Source organism: Choloepus didactylus, chromosome 8, assembly GCF_015220235.1.
Source record: "Choloepus didactylus isolate mChoDid1 chromosome 8, mChoDid1.pri, whole genome shotgun sequence".
NCBI lineage: Eukaryota > Metazoa > Chordata > Mammalia > Pilosa > Megalonychidae > Choloepus > Choloepus didactylus.
In genome coordinates this window covers 61,545,333-61,570,621 of record NC_051314.1, presented here as the reverse complement: position 1 = coordinate 61,570,621, position 25,289 = coordinate 61,545,333, and the positions used below count along the sequence as shown (strand labels likewise).

General features: G+C 38.7%; 1 protein-coding gene across 2 annotated transcripts in view; it reads left to right on the top strand.

Moving 5' to 3' along the window:
* Positions 1-25,289, top strand: part of FRS2 (fibroblast growth factor receptor substrate 2) — a 186,603-nt gene that overhangs the window by 95,117 nt on the left and 66,197 nt on the right. For both annotated transcript variants that reach the window (XM_037846261.1, XM_037846260.1), the window contains exons 2-3: positions 14,791-14,886; positions 15,894-15,936. The gene's annotated coding sequence lies outside the window, so the exon portion shown is untranslated. The remainder of the gene's footprint in view (positions 1-14,790; positions 14,887-15,893; positions 15,937-25,289) is intronic.

Here is a 25,289-nt window from a genome sequence, read left to right as displayed (position 1 = left end):
TCAGTTTTATACATTCCCATCTTTTGACCTCCAGCTTTCCTTCTGGTGACATGTATGACACTGAGCTTCCCCTTTCCACCTCATTCACGCACCATTCAGCACTGTTAATTATTCTCACAACGTGCTACCGTCACCTCTGTTCATTTCCAAACATTTAAGTTCATCCTAGTGGAACATTCTGCTAATACTAAGCAACCGCTCCCCGTTCTTTAGCCTCGTTCTATATCTTGGGACCTTATATTTCATGTCTGTGAGTTTACATATTATAATTAGTTCCTGTCAGTGAGACCCTGCAATATTTGTCCTTATGTGTCTGGCTTGTTTCACTCAGTATATTGCCCTCAAGTTTTCATCATCAAACCATTTTTTTTTTTAAGATAGTTTTGTTCACATGCCATACATTCCATCCTAAGTAAACTATTGATGGTTCCCTGTATAGTCACATATTTATGTGTTCACCACCTTCACCACTATCTATATAAGGGCATCTACATTTCTTCCACAAAGCACGAGGAAGAGTCAAAGAAGGTAGAGAGGCAGAAGAAAAAGAAAAAAGAAAAAAACCATGACAGCTAGGAAGCAGCAAAAGGAAAGATAACCTTAAATCAAAGTAGAATAAAGAGTCAGACAACACCACCAATGTCAAGTGTCTCACGCCCCTCCCCTATCCCGCCTCTTATCTGCATTTACCTTGGTATATCACCTTTGTTACAATAAAGGGAGCATAATACAATGATTCTGTTAATTATAGTCTCTAGTTTACGTTGATTGCATCCCTCCCCCAATGCCTCCCCATTTTTGACACCTTACAAAGTTGACATTTGCTTGTTCTCCCTTGTGAAAGAACATATTTGTACATTTTATCACAGTTGTTGAACACTCTAGGTTTCACCAAGTTACACAGTCCCAGTTTTTATCTTTCCTCCTTTCTTCTGGTGTCTCACATGCTCCCAACCTTCCTCTCTCAACCATATTCATAGTTATCTTTGTTAAGTGTACTTATATTGGTGTGCTACCATCTCCCAAAATTGTGTTCCAAACCTCTCACTCCTGTCTTCTCCTATCGGTCTGTAGTGCTCCCTTTAGTATTTCCTGTAGGGCCAGTGTCTTGTTCACAAAGTCTCTCATTGTTTGTTTGTTGGAAAATATTTTAAGCTCTCCCTCGTATTTGAAGGACAGTTTTACTGGATATAGGATTCTTGGTTGGCAGTTTTTCTCTTTCAGTATCTTAAATATATCACACCACTTCCTTCTTGCCTCCATGGTTTCCGCTGAGAGATCTGCACATAGTCTCATCAAGTTTCCTTTGTATGTGTTGGATTACATCTTTCTTGCTGCTTTCAGGAGTCTCTTTTGTCACTGACATTTAATAATCTGATTATTAAGGGTCTTGGCATAGGCCTAGTCGTATCTATACTGTTTGGAGTATGCTGCGCTTCTTGGATCTGTAATTTTATGTCTTTCATAAGAGATGGGAAATTTTCATTGGTTATGTCCTCTATTATTGCTTCTGCCCCTTTTCCCTTCTCTTCTCCTTCTGGGACACCAGTGATACATACATTCTTGTATTTCATTTCATCCTTAAGTTCCCAGAGATGTTGCTCATATTTTTCCATTCTTTTCTCCATCTGCTCCTTTGTGTGTAGGCTTTCAGGTGTTTTGTTCTCCAGTTCCTGAGTGTTTTCTTCTGCCTCTTGAGCTCTGCTGTTGTGTGTTTCCATTGTGTCTTTTGTCCCCTGTGTTGTGCCTTTCATTTCCATAGATTCTGCCAGTTGTTTTTTTGAACTTTCAATTTCTGCCTTATGTATGCCCAGTGTTTTCTTTATAGCGTTTATCTCTTTTGTGAAATATTCTCTAAACTTTTTTAGTTGATTTAGCATTAGTTGTTTAAATTCCTGTATCTCAGTTGTAGTGTAAGTTTTTTCCTTTGACTCGGCCATAACTTCGTTTTTCTTAGTATAGGTTGTAGTTTTCTGTTGTCTAGGCTTCTGACATCCTAGGCCACCCCAATCAGGTTTTCCCAAACAAAAACAAGCTCAGGTCACAGAAGGAGGAAATATTCAGTATCTGGTTTCCCTGATGGTGTGTCTTAGAGGATTGACACACCCTGTGCTTTTCTTCTCAGCAGGTGGCACCTGTCAGCCTGTCACAGGCTAGTGTAAGGGGGTGTGGCCCACAGCTCTCCTCCCTCAGGCTCTGGGGTCTGGTTCTGAATGTAAGGCAGGTAGTAGAGCTGGGCCCCTCCTCTTTCCTCTTGGGAAACTAGAAAGAGGTAATTTGCGTATAAATAGATTCTTTGTTTCTCTGATCCTGCTATCTCCACCCTTGTCTGGGTCAGAGTGCTGCGAGTTTAAAATGGCTGAGGCTTTCTTTATTGCAAAGCACCGCAAGCTGAAAACAGCTGAGGCTTTTTCCACTGAGCCGCCCAAGTTGACAGAGAGAGAAAGGGACAGAAAGCTCCCAGATTCACCCGTTGGCCAGAGATAGCACCTGATCCTCTGGGCTCCCCATCCTGAGACAGATATGTCCCCTGTTCTCCCAAGGTCAGTCGTCACCAAAAACCTCTGTATGCTTGTTGGGGATTTGCTGTCTGTATTGAGCAGTTAACATTAAAACCCCAGTTGTAGCTGGGCTGAGGTACACTCATTTATTCAGAGAGTGCTGCTGTTTAGCACCGTGAGGCTTCCATGAGGTAGGGGCTCTCAGCTCTCCACCTGGTTCCACAGTTTTTACTTACAGATTTTATGCTGCGATCTCAGGCATTCCTCCCAATTCAGGTTGGTGTATGATGAATGGACAGTTACGTTTGTCTTCCTGCAGTTATTCCAGGTTATTAACTAGTTTTTCTGTCGTTTATGAATTGTTCTGGGGGAGTAGTGGCTTCTACTCCTCTCTATGCCCCCCATCTTAGTGCGTCTCGATTGTCTTTTAAATATGATCTTTGTTTATTGGGAAAAAAAGTAGTGATGATGTAGTTGTATTAACATCAGTGGTGTTGCTGAGGAAGCAATGCCATTTTGAGACTTTCCTGTTTTGAAACACTGTTAGGTTAAATATTTCATCAATTTAAGTTAAACAATTTGTCAATATGTTCATTCTTTCAATAAAGATTTACTAAGCACTTACTGCATGACAGTCATTGTTTTAGGTGCTTTAAAGATGTTAGTAAATAAACCCAACAAATATCTCCTTCTGGAGCTTACATTCCAAGGGCAAGGGGAGAAATAGATAACGTGCAAACATAATAAATGAGAAAATTGTATAGTATATTATATTAGAAGATGATAATGATATGGAGAAAAAATAGAGATTTGGGAAGGGTGATCAGAAGTGCCATGCTAGTGGATGAAATTTTAACCTCAGTGTAGGCCTCAGTGAAAAAGTGATGTTTGAGCATTCTAGACAGATGGACCAGGCGGTGTAGAGGCCTAAGGCAGGGAGTACACCTGGTATGTTTAGGGAGCATCAGAATCTGGTGTGGCTGGAGCAGAGAACAGGGTAAGAGTAGTAGCTGAGGTCAGAGCTGTAAGGGCCATATCATTTAAGGCCTTGTCTGTAGAGTTTTGTTAAGACTTTCACTTTTACTCTGATCAAAATGTAGACCCACTGGAGGGTTTTGAGCAGAGGAATGTCATGGGTCCAACATTGTAAAAGGATTATTATGGGTGCTGTGAAGAGAATAGACTGTTGGTTGGGAGGTATCAGGTATCAGGGAGGAAGCAGGTGATCACTTCCAGGGCCGTTGCAGTAATTCAGGCTCACACCAGAAAGGTTAGTGGCATGGAGGTGGTGAGAAGTGGTTCCTGGATATATTGAACATGGAAAGAAAGGGAGGAGGGGGAGAATTGTGAATGACTCCAGGTTTGAAGATTTGTACTTGCATCCATTATTTAAAGGGTTATTTGTTAAAAATCAAAGTTATTGATTTGTATTCAGTTGTTAGAAATTGGGCACAGTTGTGTCTGCTTTGCATTCATTTGATTTAACTGCCCATGATTAGAATTAAAATTGCATTAGATGAGGACTGACTTGCTTAAGGGACATACATGTATGTTGAGATTTATCACCTATCTTGTATATCTTTTCTTTTTTTGACAATTTTATTCACACAGCATACAACCCATACAAACTGTATAGTCAGTGGCTCTCAGGGTAATCTTAGAGTTAGGCATTCATCACCACAATCAGTTTGAGAACATTGTTGTTGTACCAGAAAAAAAAAAATCCCATACTCCTTATATTCCCCTATTATTGCTGCTTAGCTCTAGTATAGTACTTTGTTACAGTTGATGAAAGAATATTGCAGTGTTACTGCTAACTATAGTCCTTAGTTTGCATTAATTACGTTTTTTCCCGTATGCCACCCTATTATTAACACCTTCTAAAAGTGGTGTACATTTGTTGTAGTTCATGTAAGAACATTCTTATATTTGTACAATTAACCAGTCATTCTTTATAATAGGTTTCACTATGTTATACAGTCCTCTAGCTTTCCTTCTAGTGACATACTCGACCTTAGACTTCATACTTCCCCTTTCAACCATACTCATACTCAGCACTGTTAATTACAATTACAGTATATTGCTGCCATCACCTCTATCCATTTCCAAACATTTACAATCAACCTTATTAGAAATTCTGTACAAATTAAGCATCAACTTCCCATTCTCTACCCTCTTTCTATCTCCTTGAAACCTATACTCTAGATTTTAATTCCCAGAGTTTCCTCATTATAATTAGTACATATAAGTAAGACCATATACCATGTGTCCTTTTGGGTCTGGCTTATTTTGCTCAACATAATGTCCTCAAGAATCATGCATGTTGTTGCATGCATTAGGACTTCTATCTTGTATATCTTTTCTCATCATATTTTTGCCTATTTCTTTTTTTTTAAAATTCACTTTTATTTAGATACATTCACATACCATACAGTCATCCATGGTGTACAATCAGCTGTTCACAGTACCATCTTATAGTTGTGCATTCATCACCCCAATCTATTTTTGAACATTTCCCTTACATCAGAAAGAATCAGAATAAGAATGAAAAATAAAAGTAAAAAAGAACACCCAAATCACCACCTCCATCCCACCCTATTTTTCATTTAGGTTTTCTCCCCATTTTTCTAATCCATCCATACACTGGATAAAGGGAGTGCAATCCACAGGGTTTTCACAATCACACAGTCACCCCTTGTAAGCTACATTGTTACACAATCAACTTAAAGAGTCAAGGCTATGGGGTTGGAGTTTGGTAGTTTCAGGTATTTACTTCTAGCTATTCTGATATGTTAAAACCTAAAAAGCGTTATCTATATAGTGCGTAAGAATGTCGACCAGAGTGACCTCTCGACTCCATTTGAAATCTCTCAGCCAGTGAAGCATTGTTTTATTTCATTTTGCATCCCCCTTTTGGTCAAGAAGATGTTCTCAATCCCACAATGCCGGATTCAGATTCATCCCTGGGGGTCATATCCTGTGTTACCAGGGAGATTTACACCCCTGGGAGTTAGGTCCCACTTAAAGGGGAGGGCAGCGAAATCACCTGCCAAGGTGGCTTAGTTAGAGAGGGCACATCTGAGCAACAAAGAGGCACTCGGGGAGACTCTAATGTACAATTAAAAGCAGGTTTAGCCTCTCCTTGTGGCAAAAAGCTTCATAGGCGCCAACCCCAAGACAGAGGGCTCAGCACATCAAGCCGTCAGTCCCCAATGTTTGTGAGAACATCAGCAACAATCCAGGTGAGGAAGTCCAACACCTCTGCATCCTCCCCCAGCTCTTCAGGGGGACCCCAGATATATGTTTTTATTCTCCACCCAAATTACTTTAGGATTTGTTGCTATTTCATTCTAATCTATACAGACCTACCATAGCTCACTTCCTATTCAAAGTCCCATGTAATTGTAGTGTTTGAACAAACTGACTATAGAAGTTATATTTTTTAGAAAATATAGATCCTACACCAAATAAACATTTCTTCCCTTGCTCTCACATGGGAGTTGAAGTTTGAACACAGTTTCATCCTTTACCCTTTGGCCCTATTTGCTCTAGTCTTAACCAGATCTGCTTTATTCATATCTCTAATTGGAGTCTGGGCTGTATTTCAGCTTTTTTTTTTTTTTTAACAGTTGCTGTATGTGTTATTGCTGATATTCATATCTGCTGAGCTCTAGCTGAGTTTCAGGTGTCATAATCAAAGCAACTGGAGTCTATTGCCTATTTCTTTTTTTTTTTTTTTAATTCAGAAGACAGAAGCTTTATTAAGTATTTAGAATTTTATCAAACATGTTTTCTGGGAAAAACAGTATAAAATAAGATAGTCTTTATTTTGTAAATATTTAAAAACTAACAGTACACAGAGACATTTTGTTTGAATAGGGCCCTGCAGAGAATCATATAAAAATAACTTAATTTTTAGGGTCAAAAGAACCTTAGTTACAATTTACTTGCATCTATTTGTGACCTAAAGTAATATTTACCATAATAATTTTATCTCAAATGTTTAGAATTAAAGAAAGAGGGAAATAGTTCTGTGACTTCTTGTTAATTCACTTAGAGCATGGAAGAATCCAGAATCACAGTTAACACCAAGAATCAAGTTAAACTTTTTGGCATTAAATAAAATCGTAATTTCAAAGGGTACCATAGAGATTACTGAGATTTCAATTACACTTCTCTTTTCACTTCTAAAAAAATGCTGCCCATCCCCCGAACTGCCATATCGCTATGTCGGTTGAAAACAAAATGCACTGCATTTGGAAACACAGCCATCTGGGTGCCGTCCGCGCAGATTCTTACCGAGCAGCCAGCGCGGGCAGGTGCCAGGCGGGCTCAGGGCACTTCCTTCCTTCTCCCAGATCGGCACAGCTGTGGTTCGCCAACCCAGCGAGTGTCAGGATGCAGCCCGAACCCCCACCTCACTGTCATTCCTGCGGTCCAGGCCCAGTCTGGGCTGCTGCTCCTTTTTGAAATACGTGTCCAAAGAGAACTGAATTTTCACAACTGTCTGAATGTGGAATACGAAACTGCTTGCTGTCTGCTCCTTTTTAAGTCACTCTTAAAAGAAAGGCGGCCGTGTCTCCCTGGCCTTGGGTTGGAGGGGCTCTGCTGGGGACACGGGCCTCAAGGTTCTCAGCCGTCCGCTGTCACTTGCCCTGAGCAGGCCTATGCTCGTGGCCTCGCTGCCCAGGCTGGGGACCTGCCCACTGGGAGCCCAGAAACCAGCAGGTTCCCCTAAGGCCGAGCCTGGTGGTGGGAGTGGAAGCCTCTGGCCCCTGGTGGACAGATGTCCACTGCCCTCACTGACACTGGGGGCCTCGAGGTCCCTGGCCCTTGGCTTTCGTGCTGCAGGGGCCCCCACTGGTCCGTGCCCGAGACCTGGCTTCAAGCAGTTACCCCAGCCCACCCTCGACCAGTTTCTGTTCCTTGAAGCCTCCAAGAAGCGTGACTAGAGAAGCCCTAAAGCTCTTCAGGAGGCAAATTATGAAATGTGATGAGAAAAGTTACAGTTGTTAAAAGTTCTTGTACAAAGTGAACACATGTCTTTGATCACTGGGCCACCAGCTGGAGGCAAAGCCCACTGGATGCTCAGGTGAACCAGCTGTCTGGAGAGGAGGCTGGCCATGTGGGACCACAGCTCTCAGCGGGGTCAGGGCACACTTGCGTTGGAAACGGCCCTTCATCAGCAGTATATCTCGGGTGGTCTTTCCGTAGTCCCACAGGTCCCAAAACACACCCCCACTTTCCACAGTCACCCCAGGCCTTCAGAGGCATTACCTGTCTTTTCCAGATCTTTAAGTTTGTCACACTGCAGCAAGAACACGTGAACACATGCACACACACACACACAGGAGTCCGAAATTCCTTGATGAGGCACAACTTTACCACCCACACTGGGCTTCACTTTCCTGAAAAATACATTTCCTTTCCGATGATCCACTTGGCTTTTTTCTGATTTACTACGGAAAGTTATCCTCAAAATCTCTAAGAATTGATTTGTCAAAAGAATTAGAAACAATCACTGGAAAATGCTATCTATCCCAGCACCACATTATCCAGGGAGAAGATGGAGTTTAAATGACCTTAAAGTCAGTAAGTTTCATGGGATAAGAGAATGAAAGGCCAGAACACAGCTTGGGCCTTGGATCCCCGTCCCCTGCCCCCAGCAGCTGCCCAGTGCCCTGGCCCCGCCGGCCACTGCCACTTGGCGCTTTTCTCTTCAGGCACACCAGGATGAGGAGGTTCTGACCCTCAGCGTCACACATCCCACCGGGGTGCTAGAAGCCTCTGGGGGGATGGCATGTGCGTTCTCAAGCTTCTGGAATTCCTCTTTGGAATCATCTTCATGCCACCGAAGAAGTCCAGGCTCACTACTGAAACAAAACTCTCCTGCCAAGTGGCTTCTGGTTCATTCCAAATAGCTGGCATCTCCTCAGAGGACATGTGTGATGATGGGCCCTCTCTCTCTACCTAAGCCAATTTGAAAGGTGAAATCACTGCCTTCCCCGCTACGTGGGATCAGACACCCAGGGGAGTGAATCTCCCTGGCAACGTGGAATATGACTCCCGGGGAGGAATGTAGAGCTGGCATCGTGGGACGGAGAACATCTTCTTGACCAAAAGGGGGATGTGAAAGGAAATGAAATAAGCTTCAGTGGCAGAGAGATTCCAAAAGGAGCCAAGAGGTCACTCTGGTGGGCACTCTTACGCACAATATAGACAACCCTTTTTAGGTTCTAATGAATTGGGGTAGCCGGTGGTAGATACCTGAAACTATCAAACTACAACCCAGAACCCATGAATTTTGAAGACAATTGTATAAAAATGTAGCTTATGAGGGGTGACAGTGGGATTGGGAAAGTCATAAGGACCACATTCCCCTTTGTCTAGTTTATGGATGGATGAGTAGAAAAATAGGGGAAGGAAACAAACAAACAAACAGACAAAGGCACCCAGTGTTCTTTTTTACTTAAATTGTTCTTTTTCACTTTAATTGTTATTCTTGCCTATTTCTTTTTAATTAATGTTTATTAATTTAAGAGGTACCACTAACTGATGCAGGCAAAAACAGTTGCCATTTTGTAAATCAATATTCTACTTTTCTTTAGGCAATTTCTTAAAGCTTAAGTGTGACTGTGCCTTAATTAGAAGTTTTAGTATTTGAACGTTACTTAGCTTCCTCACTGTTTCTGCCATTATACTGTAGTATGTGTGAAATTATGGTACCTTTGTGAAATTACCATTTACTCAGCAGCGATTTTAACAAAGGTGAGCCTACTTGAAATCAAATGATGTTTACCCTCATTTAATTGGTAAGCAACTATGAAAATGATTAAAAACAGACCAAAAATTAATTAGTTTATGAATTACTTTTGATGGTGTAGAATCAATTTGACTTCAGGCTTCAGATGTTTCTGTTACCTTTCTGAACTAGAAGAGAACTTTAAAAATTACCTGGCACAGCCTGATCTCAGCACCTTTTCTTCCCTCTCTGTTCCTTTTTTTTTTAAAACTTTTTTTTAAAATTGAGATTGTTCACATTCTGTACAGTTATCCAAAGATCCATAGGCACAACCAGTTGCCCATGGTACCATCATACAGCTGTGCATGCATCACCACCATTAATTTTTTTTTTTTAATTTTTTGAACATTTTCATTATTCCAGAAAAGAAATAAAGACAAAAAGAAAAAAAAAAGAAAAGAAAAAGGACACTTAAATACTCCCATACTCCTAAGCACCCTCCTCCATTATTGACTCATAGTATTGGTTTAGTACATTTGTTACTGTTGATGAAAGAATGTTAAAATCCTACTAACTGTAGTATATAGGTTGCAGTAGGTATACCTTTCTCCCTGTATGCCCTTCTCTTATTAACTTCTAGTTATAGTGTCATACATTTGTTCTGGTTCATGAAAGAGATTTCTAATATTTGTGCAGTTAATCACAGACATTGCCCACCACAGGATTCACTGTTTTATACATTCCCATCTTTTAACCTCTAACTTTCCTTCTGGTGGCGTATGTGACTCTGAGTGTTCTAGTTTGCTAATGCTGCGGAATGCAAAACACCAGAGACAGATTGGCTTTTATAAAAAAGGGGTTTATTTGGCTACACAGTTACAGTCTTAAGGGCATAAAGTATCCAAGGTAACACATCAGTAATCGGGTACCTTCACTGGAGGATGGCCAATGGCGTCCGGAAAACCTCTGTTAGCTGGGAAGGCATGTGGCTGGCGTCTGCTCCAAAGTTCTGGTTTCAAAATGGCTTTCTCCCAGGACATTCCTCTCTAGCAAGCTTGCTCCTCTTCAGAACATCACTCACAGCTGCACTGAGTTCCTTCTCTTTGAGTCAGCTCATTTATATGGCTCCACTGATGAAGTCCCACCCTGAATGGGTGGGGCCATGCCTCCATGGGAATAGCTCATCAGAGTCATCACGCACAGCTGGGTGGGGCACATTCCAAGCAAATCTAATCAGCACCAAAACATCTGCCCCACAAGACTACATCAAAGATAATGGTGTTTGGGGGACACAATACATTCAAACTGGCACATTGAGCTTCCCCTTTCCACTATATTCATCCACCATTCAGCACTGTTAGTTATTCTCATAAAGTGCTACTGTCACCTCTTTCCATTTTCAAACACTTAAGTCCAACCTAGTTGAACATTCTGCTTATAATAAGCAACCGCTCCTCATTCTTTAGCTTCTTTCTATATTGTGGTAACTTTTATTTCACGTCTATGAGTTTGCATATTATAATTAGTTCATATCAGTGAGACCCTGCAATATTTGTCGTTATCTGTCTGACTTATTTCACTCAATGTAGTGTCCTCAAGATTTCTTCATCAACCCATTTTTTAAGACCATTTTGTTCACACCCCATGCATTCCATCCTACGTAAACAATCGATGGTTCTCTGTAGAGTCACATATTTATATATTCACCACCGTCACCACTGTCTACATAAGGACATCTCCATTTCTTCCACAAAGAAGGAGGAAGAGTCAAAGAAGGTAGACAAAAGAAAAAGAAAAAAGAATGAGAGAAAAAATAAAACAAAACATGGTACCTAGGAAGCACCAATAGAAAAGATAGCATTAAACTAAAGTAGAATAAAGAGTCAGACAGCAACACCAGTGCAGAGAGTCCCATACTCCTCCCTTATGTCCCCCTCTTATATGCATTTAGCTTTGGTATATTGCCTTTGTTACATTAAAGCAAGCATAATGCAATGTTTGCATTGATTGTATTTCCCCCCAATACCACCCTATTTTTAACACCTTGCAAGGTTGACTTCCATTTGTTCTCCCTAATATAAAAACATATTTGTACATTTTCTCACAATTGCTGAGTGCCCTATGTTTCACTGAGTTCATACAATCCCATTCTTTGTCTTTCCTCTTCTGGTGTTCCACATGCTCCTATCCTTCCTCTTTCAACCATACTCACAGTTATCTTTGTTTAGTGTACTTACATTGCTGTGCTAACGTCACCCAAGATTGTATTCCCAACCTCTCACTTCTGTCTTTTCCTGTCTGTCTGTAGTGCTCCCTTTAGTATTTCCTGTAGCACAGGTATCTTGTTCACGAACTCTCTCATTGTCTGTCAGAGAATATTTTAAGCTCTCCCTCATATTTGAAGGACAGTTTTGCGGGATATAGGATTCTCAGTTGTGGTTTTTGTCTTTCAGTATCTTAAATATATCATAACGCTTCCTTCTTGCCTCCATGGTTTCTACTGAGAAATCTGCATGTAGTCTTATCAAGCTCCCTTCGTATGTGATGGATCCCTTTTCTTTTGCTGCTTTCAGGACTCTGTCTTTGTCTTTAACATTTGATAACCTGATTATTAAGTGTCTTGACATAGGCCAGTTCAGATTTATTCTGTTTGGGGTATGCTGCGCTTCTTGGATCTGTAATTTTATGTCTTTCATAAGAGACGGGAAATTTTTATTGATTATTTCCTCTATTATTGCTTCTGCCCCTTTTCCCTTTTCTTCTCCTTTTGGGATACCCGTGACACGTACATTCATGCATTTCATATTGTCATTCAGTTCCCAGAGATGTTGCTCATATTTTTCCATTCTCTTCCCTATCTTTTCTTTTGTGTGCAGGATTTCAGATGTCTTTTCTCCAGTTCCTGAGTGTTTTCTTCTGCCTCTTGAGATCTGCTGTTGTATGTTTCCACTGTGTCTTTCATCTCTTGTGTTGTACTTTTCATTTCTGTAGATTCTGGCAGGTTTTTGTTTTTGTTTTTGTTTTTGTTTTTTTGAGCTTTTGACTTCTAACTTATATTAGGCCAGTGTTTTCATTGTACACTTCATCCATTTGCCATATCTTCCCTAACTTTTTAGATTGATTTAGCATTAGTTGTCTGAATTCCTTTATCTCAGTTGAAGTGTAAGTTTGTTCTTTTGACTGGGCCATAGCTTTGTTTTTCTTAGTGTAGATTGTAGTTTTCTGTTATCTAGGCATCTGTTTCCTTGGTTACCCCAATCAGGTATTCCCAGACCAGAACGGGTTCAGATCTCAGGAGGGGGCATTATTCACTATCAGGTTTCCCTGAGGGTGTGGTGTGCCTTAGAATATTGACACACCCTATGAGGCTTCAAGTCTCTCTGCTTTTCCTAACCTGCCCAGCAGGTGGCACATGTCAGCCTGTAGCTCATGACTGGTGTAAGAAAGTGTGGCCCCATTAGTGCTTAGTATCTGTTTTGGCTGTTTTCCCCCAGGCTCTGAGGTCTGGTTCTGAGGCCAGTAGTAGGGCTGGGAGGCCAGTAGTAGGGCTGGGCACCACCTCCTTCCTGTTAGGGAAGACATCCCCTACAGAGTTTCATTTGCATTTAAATAGGCTCTTTATCCCTCTGACTTTGCTATCTCCATCCTTGTCTGGGTCAGAGGCCTGCGAACTGAAAATGGCTGTGGCTTTCTCCACTGAGCCACCCAGGTTGAGAGAGAGCAAAAGGGACAGAAAGCCCCCCTTCCTGGTACCCCCAGCTTCACCCACCAGCCAGAGATAGCACCCAGTCCTCTGGGCTCCCCCTCCTGGCACAGAGAAGTCCACTGGCTCTTTAACGTCAGTTGTCACTAAAAGCCTCTGTCTGCTTGTTGGGGATTTGTAGCTTGTATTGAGCAGTCCACATTTGTTAATCAGAACCCCAGTTGGAGGTGGAGTGAGATATATTCACTTGTTCAGAGAGTGCTTCTATCATAGTGAGGTATTGCAGTTTCGGCTGCCGTGGGGAGGGGCTCTTGGCGCAGGTCCACAGTCTTTACTTACTAGTTTCATGCTGCGATCTCAGGCATTCCTCCCAATCCAGGTTGATGTGTGATATGTCGACAGTCACATTTATCCCCCAGCAGTTATTCCAGATTTACTAGTTGTTCTGGTTGTTTATTAGTTGCTCCAGGGGACCAACTAACTTCCATTCCTCTCTATGCCACCATCTTCTTTCTCTCTGTCCCCTTTTTCTTAATCACCAACCTATTTACTCTGTGGAAATGGTAATCCTAGAGTTTTGTCTAGTTCTAGAATTAAGAATTTGCCCTCTTTTATTTGTGTGTCGATAATTCATGTATATATAGTCTTATCACATAAAATATAACTGTTTCTGAATATTGGGTGTACTTTCAGGGGGAAGGGATAGCTAATGAGTAGCTCTTTGGTTGGCACTCTTGACTCAGCACAAAACCGGTGCAAAGTAGTAGCCATTTCATGCTCAGTTGCTTATAGCCTTGTGCATAAAGTTGTCTTTTTCATTGTTTTTGACCAATATTTTTGTAGATGTGCTCCCCAAGTAGAATTTTCTATCTTGTGTATCAGACAAAGTATGACCCACAGTTTAGAGTGGCACCTTTGGGCCGAATGGATTCTGAGAATAGATTTACTTTGTGGTAGTGTTTGTGGTAGTGGTCAGGTTGTGGAACAGAGAGAGCTGCATAAAAGGACCTGTTGGGAGAAGTGGCTCTTCTCTTTTAGAGTTCAGCACGTGATGCTTATGATAGAAGTCATCCAGAAAGGGCAGAAAAGAGGCACCAAACTGTTTTTTCATATGACATATGTTCATATGGTTGTGGGAAGGTGAGACGATTTCTGTTTGTCTGAAGCCTTCTGTTTTTTCAGTAAAATATGAGGCAAGAGTACCAGCTGAGGAGTAGGGAGGGTACAGGAAGTGGAGGTTTGGTATGGAAGGAGATATCAGATAATTGTCACGAGCTGGAGAAATGAACTAGGGATTGCCAGAAAGTGTTAATGTTGAAGGCGTATATGAAGTCTGTGATACTGCATGTAAAGAATTGGATATCCCATTTGTGTGTTTTTGATAATTTTCTCTTATTTTTGTCTTCTTACTCATTAGATATCATTGATTACTGTGATTAGAGAGAATCAGTGAATTAATTTACTTAGTTCAAATATGTGAATTTAGGCTCTTCTGTTTTCCTTTTTTCTTTTTTCCTTTATATATTTTTTATTTCTCCAGTCTGTAAATGGAATGCTTAGGGATTGCAAAGCCCCACTGGGTGAAAGGCAATGAGGACTGAAGAGTTTGTAGAGTTTTATACCCAGTGCATGTAATGTACTGTGTAATTCTGGTCCTGTGGGACAATAGCCTGTATTTCACCTCAAATCTGCTCTGTTAATAAATTTTTTTTATTAGAAGTTTGCTCAGGAACTGTTTTGATATCTCTCTCTTGTCATTAAAATTTAGGTAATTTTCTCTAAAGATTCTTTTTAAAAATTATAACCTTATTGTAACATTCTTAATAATTGTACCTTTATTTCAGAAATGACCATTAAGAAGTAGATGCCCAGATCCAGAAGAGATGATACAGTCACTTTATCATAAAGAAAGATGCATTTGAAGCTTTTCAACCAGATTGGTAAGTGTGGCCAAATCTTATTTATTGTACTTTATAGTTATTTTATCTATTTTGAAAAACATTTTAAAATAAAAAAGAGAGTGAATTTTAAAGAAAAAAGTATCAACTTGTATTTCTGTTTTTACTTTGGCATGTAGTACAAATTTTAGCATATAACTTTAGAAAATGCATGTCTGTGCTGTATCTTTCTAAGAATCCCAAAGGTAATGTTATGGAATAATAACTTTTGAGGAAATAATAAAAAAGAGTCATTATATTACCATTATCCAAATATAGCTACTCTTATAATTTTTGGATGTTTGTTTTTCTTTTCAGTCTTTTCTCCACACATTTTTAAAAATGTAATTTTGATTTTATTGTTGTAAAGAGTATGCTTCTTGCGTATCTTCTCAGATTAAATTCGTTTCAGACATTTGTCCATGGGATTAAAAACGTGCCTTTCAGTACAGGGTTTCTTTTTTCGGGGTGATAAAAATGCTCTGGAATTAGACAGTGGTAGTGGTTCCACAGCTTTGTGAATATACTGAAAATGACTTAATTTTATACTTGAAAAGAGTGATGACATGTGAATTGTATCTAAAAAAAATGAAGCACCCATCAGAATATCAAGTCCTGGAGAGAGTAAAACCCAGTTGAGTACTGATGTTTTAGAATATGAAAATGTGCTACACATCATGTACCTAGCAGAACTGACTTGATGCTTAGTTAGTAAAATAATATGTGTTTTTATAATAATAAAAACAAATGTTATCTATTTTTATTAAAAAAACTTTTTATTATTTGAGACATTATTCTCTTAGGCTTTGGTAAATCAAATGTCAATATTCTGAGTATGCTATGTTAGCATTTAAAAAAAATATTCTTATAGCTAAATTTGTGTGGTAATGTTTGCTACCGTATTATAAAAATGCAGAATTTCAATGAGAATGTAATATTTCTTTTCATTTTAAAAGAGACTTGCTGTTTCAAAATTAACATTTCTACTTCCCTATCTGAATTTTTTTTAGGAACAAAATTACATCTGTTTTTCTCAGACGAGAATTCCTCAAGGTAAGGAATTGTTAATATAGTAATAAAACAAATATGGTTGATTACAGGCTTAATTGTTCTTTATTATCCTTTTCCCCATATTTATTTCATGTCTTTTTCTTGATTATTATAAGATTCTCATGGATTTGTTAGCTACTCTTTTACTATCTCATAATTCGCTAGCACAACACAGCTCATCTTGTCTGAGGTCACGATTGAAATGGCATGATAAAATTAGCCACCTTTGAAACTCATATAATTCTTCTCATGGTCAGAGTAGGTTTATCCATATTAGGGAAAAGTTATTTTCTTTCATTTAGGGCTTATTCATCTTTCACGTAATGGACATTATGTAATTGACTTTGGAGGGTAGCGGGGTCATAAAAACTCTCTTTTGAGCTTTAAATTAAAGGAGATTGTTTAGCTATGTTTCCAAAACCTATGGAAAATGTATAACTTATATTTAGCTTCAAAAATAGAATACTTCCTACCAGGTACACAATAAAAGATTGAGTCACATCTAATGTTTTAAAAAAATTAATGATCACCTTTAAAATGGATTTTAAATCGTCATTGATTTATATTTTTATACTCTTCAGACTTCTGAGGGATGAAATGTTCAAGCAAGGGGGTATTGAACCCCCTTATTTGTGTGTTTACCTTATGTCAGGAACTTAAAACCAATTGCTTGGCAGCCTTATGAAGGTACTTTGTGGTTAACTTTTCTCAGGAAATTTTTTGGTACAGATGGTAGTGATTGCTGAAGATTAATTGAATCTGGCAACTGGAAATGATTTTTATATAAAATGGGTCTTTCAGATGAATAACTCTGTTTCTTCTGGGCTTTTTCTGTCATTCATCCTCTCATAAAGGACCCCAGTAGAAGGATAAGTCCTACCTTGAATTGGGTGGGTCACATCTCAATTGAAATAACCAACCAAAAGGTCCCACCCACAATAGGTCTGCACCCACAGGAATGGATTAAAAGAACATGGCCTTTTCTGGGGTACATAACAGTTCCAAACTGCCACACCCTGCTACATAAAGGTATTGAAGGATGACAACTTTTTAAAATTATTGCTCCAATTTTGGGGCAACTGTCTGTTTATTATGAAAGAGGATGACTTTGTCTGACATAGCAGTTTTACTCAATAGAGGAATATTGAGTTAATGATATTCTTCAGTGTGTATCATACCCATCATAACTGAGCCATTAAAGGTCCATTCTTCCATTTTCTTTTATATCCATTCTCCATATAAGCAACCATTTAAATATGTGATCTGTATCCTTTTTTTGTGTCTTATAAAATGTTTTATTATTTTGTATGCCTGTATTTTAATTTATATAAAAGGTTTTGTACATTAGATCTTAGTTTAGTTCTTCTGCTCCATTGCCCACTCCTTTTCTCCCCCCAAGATCTGGCCACGTTGCTAAGCGTTTAGTGTAGTTTGTTGCTTCTAACTAGTGCATTGTTGGTATTAATAAATAACAGATACCAAGTTGGTATTTATTAAAATGAAACAGTTACATGTAAAATTCCTTAAGTGTATGAGGCACACTAATCTGAACATTTAAGAAAAGGCCAATTTATGCTCATTTTTATATATTGGAATTGATGTCAGAGAATGTGAGTTGGGTTCTGCAGAAGTTTAGAGAAAGAAATATAAACATCTGTTTAGAAGGCTGCCTATCTAAAAGTCTATTAGAACAATCAAAGGAAAGGATAATTGGGGCCTAACAAAAACATGTGTTTTTTCTTCTAGAAATAATATATTGAATGCTTAGGTCTCAGGGCTAGCCAAGGAAAGCTTAGTAATTTAAAGGTAATATCAAGGACCTTCTATTATCTATTACTCATTAATGTCTGTATTGTATTATGGTTGAACATTCAACTTATTTTTTCTCTTACTTCCTTGAAGCAGGACCCTGTTCTATGAATCTCACTGAATCTAACACAGAATAAGAGCTGAATAATTACCACTATAAATGCAGGGTTCTAAGTTTGTGATGCAGAAACACAATTTCACCTATAGTGGTACAGTATCAGAAGAAGCAATTTCTCTCGGATCCTGTGGGTAAAAATTGCCAGAGAGTGGGAACTTCAGAAGCTCCAAGTCCCTGGTGATGTTGTGCCCTGTAGTAGTGAAGAGAAGATAGGGAGACTCCTATAGAGGGACAGAGTTGGCTCCTTGGGTCAGGGAGAGGCTTCCAGAAGTAGGAAGAAGCTAAGGGTGCCTAGGTGGGAGCAGTTTCTTAGTGTTGTGGGGAGGGGCTAAGGGGCAGTTAGTTCTGGCAGCCAGGAGGAAACGTGGAACTGATTTAGTAGTGGAATGGAAAAGGGGAAGAAAATTTAAATAAAGTCCAGGTTGAGGTAGTTTTTTTAAAGTGATTATTTATATGTAAACACTTAAGTATTTTTAAGATCTTTGGTTGGAAGACCAACAATTCTTGAAGTTAATATTGATTTGGTATTCTGTGCATTGTTGAATACTCCCCTTCCCTTTTAAAAAATAACAATTTCAAGAATTAGACATCAGGTGATTTATATAGTACCTTCCCCTGTTTTAATTTTTGAGTATTGTGTGTTGCATATTACTTTCATTAGTCATACTTTATTAACACATGGCATAAATAGAAAAGATAGTATTACCATTTTATGAATGAGGAAACCAGTAATGGAATTAGCTTTAGGCTGTTTTTACTATAATCTATACTGTTACCCTATCAATTGCTATTTTGCTACATATGGAAGATTTAATTACTAGGATAGTCTTAACCTGAAACAAGTGTTTCTAACTAGGAAGACCCTCATAACCTGAGAAGTTAAAAAAACACATATATTAACAAAAAAAATAAGTAATGAATAATGTAGGTGGTAGTTAACCTTAAGGTTTACTAAAGCAGCTTTTACGTTATATTGAAAATTATGTCATAAATATTTCCAGTTTAGAATGAACACTAAAAATTGTGAGGTTTTTTTTTTTTTTTTTTTTAAGCTTTGAAAATACCTGTTTACTTTTCTAAAGGGTAGGTGTCATTTTGATGGATAAACAGTTAGAATCTCTCTGTGAGTATGTGTTTTAGTTTGCTAAAGTTGGCAAAATGCAATATACCAGAAATGGGTTGGCTTTTACAATGGGGATTTATTAACTTAAACATAAACTTACATATAACTTACAGTTCTGAGGCCGTGAAAATGTCCAAATCAAGGCCTCAACAGGCAATGAGTTTTTCCCTGAAGACCAGCTACCGGTCATTCTTAAGGCACATGGCAACATCTGCTGGTTTTCTCCCAGGTGTCAATGCTACCAGCTTCTGGCTTCAGTGACTTCCACTCTGTTTCTGTGGTCTCTCCCTGTTTTCTTGTGTAACCTTGTCTCTCAGCATCTTTGGCTTTACTTTTTCTCTCATGCTGTTATAAAGGGCTCCAGTAAGAAGAGCCTGGAGCACACCTCAACTGAAATAACCTAGTCAAAAGGTCCCACCCACAATAGGTCTACACCATTCCTGTGGGAAATACAGCTTCAAACCATCACAGTATTGGTGAGCAATTTGATGTCATGTATTTCAGAACATGGTAATCCTCCTCTAACTAAATTATTTTTTTGTAGTATGAAAATCAGGTAAATCAGTTTATAAACCTGTGTCTTTTATTCTGAAGTTTAATTTGGTTGAGTCCCAGCACTAGTGATACAAGCACAGATCAAGATTGGTTTTAAGTAATCCAGTGCTATCCTAGGTATTCTAGATCTGGAAGATACTCTAATATACTAACCATTTGGTTTTCAATACATAGCTTACATTTGAGCCAGTAAAAAGATTGTGAGAGATTTCACATGTAGGTGGTGGAATAAAGGAATGCAGTAGACTTATAGTTTATTGAATAGATTGGAATTACAGGACATTGATGTTTAGCAATGTTTTATTGTTCAAAAATAGGCCATGATATTTAAAAGGCACTGGTCTTATGACTGATTTCTTATTTTGTATTTAATACTGATGTTACTTTCAGCTCAATTTAAGTAAATTTGAACTTACAAAAATAAAAAGTTTTATAAAAGAATGCAATTATTTCAGATACCTTTGTGTTTCATGTTCCATTCTTCCTTAGAGTTCCATATGAGCCAACTTGATTTTATTCTTTCAGCCACTTGCTTTAGATTTTTCAAAAAAAGAAACACAACACACAAAAAAAACCTAAGAATAGGTGGAAACTCAACACAAATTGCTGCCACAGAACAAAAGTGCTGATCAAGTTAAATCAACCCCTGTAATGTATATTGAAAGGAAAATCTCTCTTCTCTCCCCCAATTTGAAGAACAAGCATTTTCCTTGCCAAGAAGGCTGATTTTAAATGGACCAGCTGTCCATATTAGGAGCATAGGGTTGCTAAGGTGACCATGGCTGTTTGGAGAAGAATGCAGCTGAGAGGGCAAGTTCTTGATGTGTGAGTTGAGGGAAGGAATGTGGTGTGATTTTGTGCATCATTCCTCCTAATCATATGCTCACAAAATGCTGTGTGGGCAGCATGTAGAAACTACAAGTTGGAGTGCTGGAGCTTCTGTGTGGTTAAAATAATTTTGTTTTCATGTGAGCTAGAGGCTTACAGTTTAGATCAAAAATATCTACCATGCATGTATGTATGTGTATGTTTTGGGTGAAGGGTAAGGTGCTCTGGTGGATAAAATGGGAATGGATTTGTTTTGCACAGTACTTTCATATTGTGGGTGGGACGAGGAAGTATCTGTCTTGGGATAAATTTTGTCTTTTCAGCTCATCTCTTGTCATATATACAGTGTTAAATAATTCCCCAAGTGAATAATGTGTTCCTTGTAATTGTGCCTGTTTCTTTGGCACTTTTAATTTCAGAATTTTTGCAAAGTCCTGATTATTTGTCTGTGCCATTGTCCAACCCCACCCCTTTTGAAAAGTTTATTCTTAACAAGGGAGATTTTATCTGAGTACATTAAACATTTCTTCCTGAAGCATCCAAAGATAGTTTATGACATAATGTCTGTTGACTGAATAGCCCATCAGATTTAAAAAATGACTTAGGAAGCAGTGGGAAGGGTCAAACTAATACCCTGCTTATCTGAAACACTATTTAGATTTTGCCATGGGTATCATTGCTAATACTTGAAATGAGATATATAGTCATTATTATAGATGCTTACTGAATCATGTCTTTTTATTTCATAAACTTACATTTATTGTGTATTATATTTTTAATGCAGTTTTATGGAGATACATCCAAAGTGTACAGTCAGTTCACAGTATCATCATATAGTTGTGCACTCATCACCATAGTCAATTTTTGAACATTTTCATTACTCCAAAAAACAAAAACAAAAATAAAAATAAAAGCAAAAAAGAACACCCAAAACATCTCATACTACCCCACCACCCCCATTATTCATTTACTTTTTGTTTCTCGTTTTTCTAAACATCTATCCATATTCTGGATAAAGGGAGTATGAGCCACAAGGTTTTCACAACTGCACAGTCATACCATGTATGCTATATAATTATATGATTGTCTTCAAGAATCAGGGATACTGGATTACAGTTCAACAGTTTCAGGTATTTCCTTCTAGCTACTCTAATACACTAAGAACTAAAAAGGGATATCTGTATAATGCCTAAGAATAACCTCCAGAATGACCTCTCAATTCCATTGGAAATCTCTCAGCCATTGAAACTTTACTTTGTTTCTTTCTCTTCCCCCTTTTGGTCCAGAAGACTTTCTCAGTCCTATGAAGCCGGGTGCAGGCTCATCCTCGGCAGTCATGTCCCATGTTGCCAGGGAGATTTACACCCCTGGGAGTCATGTCCCACATAGGGGAGAGGGCATGACTTTACCTGCAGTGTTGGCTTAGAGAGAGAGGCCACATCTGAGCAATAAAAGAGATTTTTGGGGGGTGACTCATAGGAACAATTATAAGTAGGCTTAGCCTGTCCTTTACAGTAACAAGCTTCATAAGGACAAGCACCAGGATTGAGGGCTCGGCCTACTAAACTGCTTGAGAGACTATCTGTAATTCTCCAGGTGGGGAAGGTTAATATTTGCATATTTTCCCCCAGTCCCTCACGGGGGCTTTGCAAATACTTTTTATTCTCTGCCCAAATTACTCGGGGATGTATCGGAGTTTCACACTAACCTGTACAAACCAACCAGATCTCACCCCCTATTCAAGGTTCCATGTAATTATGGTGTTTGTATAAACTGACCATACAAGTTAAATTATATAGCCTGCTACAGAAAATATAGATTTTCCACCAAATTAATATCTCTTCCTTTGGTCACACACAGAAGTTCAAGTTTTAAAACACAGTCTGTATTATCCTTTTCCCTTTTGTCTGGTTTGCCTTAATCCTAACCAAGTCCATTTCGTTCATATCTCTAATTGAAGTCTGATCTCTTTTTCAGCTTTTTTAACAGTTGCTGTATGGGGTAATGCTGACATTCATAGCTCCCGAACTCTGACTCTGAGTCTCAGGTGTCACACAGATGCCTGAAGTTCCAGGGACTGACCAGGTTATACATAAACAGCTCAGCATCTCAGAATTTAGAAATAACCATTACAATTCATAAATAGATGTGACTGCTGTAAGAGCTTACAATCTAGGAACCTTTACCATAAGCCTTCCCCTAAATGCTCTCCGATTTAATTCTCAGAGTTTGCACATTATAGTTAGTCCATATTAGTGAGGTGATATAATGTTTATCTTTTCAATTCTGACTTATTTTACTTAACATACTGTCCTCAAGGTCCATTCACCTAGTTGCATACCTTACAAATTCATTTCTTCGTGTCACCACTCAGTATTCCATTATATGTATACATCACAGTTCACCATTCTGTTTATCAGTCAATGTACCCTTATGCCACCTCCATCCATTGCAAATCGTGGACATTCATTTGTTGTCCTTCATTTAAAAACATTCTTATATTTGTACATTTAATCACCATCATTGACCACTCTAGGTTTCACTAAATTATACAATCCCAGTCTTTATCTGCTGTCTTTCCTTCTGGTGTCACACATGCCTCTAATCTTCCTCTTTCAACCATACTCACACTTGTCTTTGTTCAGAGTACTTACAATATTGTGCTATCATTACACAGTATTGTACTATCCATTTCTGGATCTGTATGATCAATCCTGTTGAACCTTCTGTATTCCTTCAGCATCAAATGCCTGATCTTTACCCTCTTTCTATATCCTGATAACCTGTGTTCTCAACTTTAACTCTCAAAGTTTGCTCATTAATGTTAGTTCATATTAGTGAGACCATACAGTATTTATCCTTATTTCTGGCTAATTTCACTCAATATAATGTCTACTGTCTACCATTTTGTCTTTTGGATTTTATATTTCATAATCTTTTTTTTTTCTGTCTCTCTTTTTACCCTTACTGATAGTCTTCATTTCTACACTGTTCTCCAAACCTCTGTCTCCTGTCTTTTCCTATCTGCCTGTAGTGCTTCCTTTAGTATTTCTTGTGGAGCAGGTATCTTGTTCACAAACTCTCTGTGTCTGTTTGTCTGAAAATATTTTAATCTCTCCCTCAGTTTTGGAGGACAGTTTTGCTGGATATGGAATTTTTGGTTGGCAGTTTTTCAGTATCTTAAATATACCACTGCCTTCTTGCCTCATGGTTTGTACTGATAAATCTGCACATAGTCTTATCAAGCTTCCCTTGTATGTGATGGATCAGTTTTCCCTCACTGCTTTAAGAATTCTCCCTTTGTCTTTGACATTTGATTATCTGATTATTAAGTGTCTTGGAGTTGGTCTACTTGGATCTATTCTGTTTGGGTATGCTGTGCTTCTTGGATCTGTAATTTTTTGTGTTTCTTAAGAGATGGGAAATTTTCAGTGATTATTTCTTCCATTATTCTTTCTGCCTGCTTTCTCTTCTCTTCTCTTCTCTTCTCTTCTCTTCTCTTCTCTTCTCTTCTCTTCTCTTCTCTTCTCTTCTCTTCCCTTCCCTTCCCTTCCCTTCCCTTCCTTTCCCTTCCCGTCCATTCTCTTCTCCTCCTCCTCCTCTTCTTCTTCTTCTTCTTCTTCTTCTCCTTCGACACCCATGGCGTGTATTCATGTGCTCCATGTTGTCATTCAGTTCCCTAAGACCCTGCTCAAATTTTTTCCATTCTTTTGCTATCTGTTCTTTCATGTTAGGATTTGATATATACTGTCCTCTAGTTCATGAGTCCTTTCTTCTGCCTCTTCAGATCTGCTGTTGTATGTCTTCATTGTGTTTTCCATCTCCTCTATTGTGCCTTTCATTCCCATGAGTTCTGCCAGTTGTTTTTTCAAACTTTCAGTTTCTTCCTTATGTTTACCCAGTATTTTCTTTATATCCTTCATCTCTTTTGCCATATATTCCCTCAACTCATTGATTTGATTTTTTAATTGATTTAGCATATTTGTTTGAATATCTTTAATTAGTTGTTTCAAGTCCTGTATCTCTCTCCCTCTCTCTCTCTCTCTTTTTTTTTTTTTTTTTTTTGAGACATGAGCCTTTATTATGGGGCTTACCAACAGGGTGGGATGTCGAGTCTTGTTGCCCTGAATTCAGGAGCTGTTCTGAATGGCGGCGGGATCAGAGCTCAACGTGAAAATACTCTGCACTTTGTGGGGATGAACAAACTGGTTATAAAGGCTCGGCATTCCAATGGGTATGAGAGCATAAGGCAGGCTTGTAATGTAGGGAGGGATTGACTGTAATCAACAGGGAGGAGGGGAGGATTATAGATTATCTTTTAGATAACAGTATCTCAGGGAGTCTCAGGGAGGAGGTTGTTATAGGTTACATTAGCACAGAGGCCTGATTTTACAGGAATAGGTCGAACTTAACTGTCCTAGGTCAAGCAAACTGCTGTATGCAGTCTTCAAAACACTTAGGGGCCTGGGGTTCCAACAATCCACCCCCACACAGTGATTTGCATTGACCATAGGACAGACATTGCATCCAAAATTCACAACAACAGTACAGTGAACAGCAGAGTACAAGTAAACCAGTACATATGGACAGTAATCCCCTTAACAAGTGGCACTATGGCCAAGTTAAAGAATTAAACCGTTTGTACAAAGGATCATCAGATAAATGTTCAGTATTTTGTATATGATCTGGCATATAATCAAGAGCTTATGTTACATTTTGTGAGTTATTGGGTATATATACACAACACTGAATATTAATTAAAGCACAGGTATACCTGGAGCTAAAATAGCTAAAGGTTAAAACTACCAGGAAGTCTGCTTTATTCTGTATCTAGTTGTTGTTTTTTTTAATCATTTCCTAACTTCGTCCACAGAAATAAATTTCCCTTGATGCAAACTTCCTGCGACTTTCTATATCCATACA